This window comes from Microtus ochrogaster, linkage group LG1 (assembly GCF_000317375.1).
Source record: "Microtus ochrogaster isolate Prairie Vole_2 linkage group LG1, MicOch1.0, whole genome shotgun sequence".
Classification (NCBI taxonomy): domain Eukaryota; kingdom Metazoa; phylum Chordata; class Mammalia; order Rodentia; family Cricetidae; genus Microtus; species Microtus ochrogaster.
This window is the reverse complement of record NC_022027.1, coordinates 2,117,442-2,122,274: the sequence shown is the minus strand read 5'-3', so window position 1 is coordinate 2,122,274 and position 4,833 is coordinate 2,117,442.

Genomic DNA, 4,833 nt, shown 5'->3' with positions numbered 1-4,833 from the left:
GTTCAATTTCCAGTTGAAAAACAGAAAGGGAGGGAGAGGAGGGGAAGAGATTGAGGAGGGGGAGGGTGGAGGGAGGGAGAGGAAAGAGAAAAAGAGAGAGAGACAGAGAAGACTGAGGTGCGTTTTTAAGGTACTGAAGCAGTTTTATGAGAATGTATATGAACTCAGTAGAGCCAGAGTTAAGTGTCTGGTCTGGCAAGTCCAGCCCTATCCCTTGTAGGGCCATGGCAGCCTGCTGAGTAAGGTGCAGGACTCCCACCATCCTTGCTAGACAGAGAAGTGTGGTACCTTGAACCTCTGAAGGACCAGCCACCTGCCCTCAATTCTGATCACCTTCTGGGGATGAGGACCCATTTTTGGGGCATTAGTGAGGTTTTGCTATGAAAATGAGAAAGGACAAAGGAAACCTGCCTGTTTCCGGGCTAGCCTTACTTCAGGCCAGCTGTGGAAACATGCTATTATTTTCATTTTTGTAAATACAAAGTTTGATTTAAAAATGCACCAGAAATATGCAGTCTCTTAAACTATTATTTTGTAGAAAAGACAAATCAATGTAAAAACAGGATTTTAGTCAACTGCAGCCTATGGGGTCAAAGTTAGTTTTTTACTTAATAACACCATACTTAATATAGAATCTTACAATAGTCTGATGACCAAATTATACATATTTTGCTTCCTGCTTTACATGTGAGTCTACAGGTTTGTATTTCTTTCAATTCTGCATTTCTAGTGAAAATTAAATAAGCCACATTAGAAAAAGAATTTTTACATTATGTTCCTAGTGTTTCACTTTCTTTGTCAGGGTCTCACTCTGCAGCCTTGGCTGTACAGGACCTCACTATGCAGACCAGGCTAGCCCTAAAATTATAAAGATCAGTTTGCCTCTGCTGCAGAGAGCTCAGATTAAAGGCCTGCACCACCATGCCCGACTTCTATTCATTGTGCACTTTTATTAGTGAAATAAGCAGAAGCCTGGTGTGTTGCACAATTGAACTCTGCACTGAACATTGTATCAGGGAGAGCACTCAGAGTTAGGCAAGCCTGGGTTATAAGTGAGACCCTTTCTCAAAAGACCAAAGGTAAACACGAGCAGCCGCTGCCACCCCAGCATTTTGAGCCTGGAGTCCTGGAGTCCACGTGGGACTCTGGAACCCTGACCTTTCCCCCCAAGTCTACAGACCACTTTCTTTTTATTTATTTATTTTTATTTATTTTATTTTTTTATTTATTAAAGATTTCTGTCTCTTCTCCGCCACCGCCTCCCATATCCCTTCCCCTCCCCCAATCAACTCCCCCTCTCTCAGCAGCCCTAAGAGCAGACCGGGTTCCCTGCCCTGTGGGAAGTCCAAGGACCTCCCACCTCCTTCCAGGTCTAGTAAGGCGAACATCCAAACAGCCTAGGCTTCCACAAAGTCCTTACGTGCAGTGGATCAAAACCCAGTGCCATTGTTCTTGACTTCTCAGCAGTGTACAGACCACTTTCGATCTCTCCGTGTGGAGTCTGTGATGGTGCTGAAGCAGCGGCTCACAGCAGTGACAATGGCAGGAAGAGCCCGTGTCCAGCTGCTTTACTGCTGTGCTCCACTGCTGTGGGGAGGAATTCCATCCCGTGTCCTGCTTGCAGGCCTTCCACTGAGGAGTCCTTAAAGCCATGCTAATGTGTGACTGCTGTGTTCAGTCTGGCACACTACATGATTCCTGGCTCAGGTAAGGGAGCCCATGTGTGAATGTTTCCATCTGGAGTAATTTCTGACTTAAAGAAGTCATTTAAGTTCAAGTTTTCCTGCTCTGCTTTTTCCAGTAACCTTAGGGGCTGTGAGTAATGTCCGCGTTTGTCCTTAGAAAGAGTATTTTTGCCCAGATAAAACAGCATGTTTTTCTATTAAGATATGAACTGGCTTACGCCAGCCCGAGGTACTCCCCGCTAGAGATTAGAAGTTGTTTAGCTGAATAGATAACTCAACTGCTTGAGCTTCCTCCCAAGGATAGTGCAGGGAGGTGGTCAGCTGACTGGACTGCCCTTTCTTCTGCCTTCTGACTGTATTTAGTATGGATGCTGGTTGAGAAACAAACTCGGGGCTGTTGGTATTTACCTTCGGTCCTCTACCTAGGATAGACCTATGTTTCTGTCTTCATTTCTCTTAATCTGCTATTTCCTATGACCTTGTGCCCCCTCCCAGGTATCCCTTGCTGATTCCTGTCAGAGTGGGCTCTGATACCCGGGTAATCTAGTTTTCCAAGGAATCTCATTTGCCCCTGAACTTGGAAAATGGCAGCATGCTAGTGCTGATTACCGAAGTGCTTGAACAGTCATTGACAGCCCCTGGAGGGGTTAGAGGTGCACGTGGTATGTTGTCACAGCACGTAAACAATTCTTTAAAAGATTGGAATGCAGAAGGTGATAGGTGACTGAAGATGGCTTCCCCTTCCCAGATGACCCTGATGGGGCCAAAAATCTTCACTTTCAACTCTCTGAGCAGCTGACAGCTTTAAAATTATGCTTCTTGACAGAGGTTTCTGTTCTGCCCAACCCTACAGCTGTTTGTCCCCAAAGAAACACACAGAATTCTACTTTAATTATAAACTGTTTGGCCTATTAGCTCAGGCTTCTTATTAACTCTTACAGCCTACAGTCACCCATATTTCTTGTCTGCCTTAGCCACGTGGCTTGACACCTTTTATCAGTGAGGCATTCTTGTTTCCTCTGTGTCTGGGTGAGGCCTACAGACTCTTTCTTTTTCCCAGAATTCTCCTGTTCTCATTGCCGTGCCTCTGCTTCCAGCATTTTATTAAAACAATATAACTGACAAATCCTTACAGGGTACAAGAACATTGTCCCACAGCACTTCCCCCCCTGTTTGTTTTTTTGTTTTTTCAAAACAAGACCTCTGTGTGTTTCTTTGGAAATGAATAGGTGCGGGATTGGGTAGGACAGAAACCTCTGTCTACAACTGGCACCAACGTGAACAACTGCATTCACATAAAACCCGAGAAACTGGGGAAATAATTCTAGATACAAAAGAACAGAGTTAAACATGGCTTCTTGGTAGCAGCATTTTCTCAGGTGGGCTCTATTTGCTACAGGCAAGTGTGTCTCACTTAAGAGAGCCTAACACAGATAAGAATTATGGGCTAATGTAAGATGTAAGAGTTAATAAGAAGACTGAGCTAGAAGCCGGGCGGTGGTGGTGCACGCCTTTAATCCCAGCACTTGGGAGGCAGAGGCAGGCGGATCTTTGTGAGTTTGAGACCAGCCTGGTCTACAAGAGCTAGTTCCAGGACAGGCTCCAAAACCACAGAGAAACCCTGTCTCGAAAAACCAAAAAAAAAAAAAAAAAAAAAAAAAAAAAAAAAAAAGAAGCCTGAGCTAATAGGACAACCAGTTTATAATTAATATAGACCTCTGTGTGTTTCTTTGGGACTGAACGGCTGCGGGACCAGGTAGGAGAGAAACATCTGTCAACAGCTTATGTTTGTTTACATCATCTTACTTGTGAACACAAAGACAGCCATGATGACCAAGACCAGGAATTCTATAGTGACTCTTGTTCTTTTTGAGGGTGCATTGAGTAGGTGTGCTTTGGCTGCCATGTTTTCAACATTAGAAAAGTAAAGTTGAATGGGCGGTGGTGGCGCACGCCTTTAATCTCAGCACTCGGGAGGCAGAGGCAGACGGATCTCTGTGAGTTGCTGCTCTTGCAGAGGACCCATCCTGGCTCCCATCATACTGTTTGTTTGGCTCACATGCCTATAACTCCAACAGACCTGAGCCTTTCTGGTCACAGAGATGGAAGCCAGTGTATACATTCATGCAGGAATGTACAAACAAACATAAAATAAAAAAATAAAGCTCAATAAAGAAATTGAAAAGAAGTATGAGGGACTGTTCAGACAATATTAAAAAGAAGCATGTTGTGAATGAGATACATTTACTTGAGGTCTAGAAGACATTGTGTTCTATTTACCTATCAATCAGCTTGTGATATTTAGTGTACATGCTACATAAAGTTTATAAATATGGCCTGGTATGGTGACTTATGATTTTATCTCAACCCTTATGGGGCAGAGGCAAATGAATCAGTGACTATGAGTGCAGAGAGGACTGCACAGTGAGACCTGTTCTTAAAAATAAACATAAATATGTAAGGAATGTAGGTGACAAATAGGAATTCCTTGTCATAGGGAATTTACTCTTTTGAATGTAGTTCTTAAACATCACCTGTATATCATGTGAATTTATTTTTCTCGTATAAATGATCCTCATAATTATTTGAATGCTTTTATGATGATAAAAGAATCAACTTTAAAACATCTGCAAAGATAAACTTGTTAATTTAAAACTGCAGAGGTTTAATACTTGCCATTTTGGCTGGATGGTGGCTCAGCTGTTAGGAGCACACACTGCTGTTACAGAGAACTCAAGCTGCACTCAGCGCCTGTGTCGGGCAGACATGGGGAGACTTGAATCAAAAAAAAAAAAAAGGTAAGCATATCTATTAATTCAAGATTTTTTTTGACACAGGGTCTTTTTTCCGTGTGTAGCCTTGGCTGATGTTGCACCTGCTTTGTAGACCAGGCTGGCCTTGAACTAACAGAGATCAAACTCCTTTACGTTTTAAATGCTGGGATTAAAGGCTTGAGCCACTACCACCCAGGTTCTTGAAGGGTTTTTGGTGTTATTGTTTCTTTTTTTGAGAAAAGCTTTCACTGTGGATACCCAGGCGGCCTGGAACTCACTATGTGGGTCAGGTTGGCCTCAGACTCACAGATGTGTCCTCCCTGAAACAGCGGACAAGCGAATACCAGCGGAAACAGTGGACAAGCGAATACCAG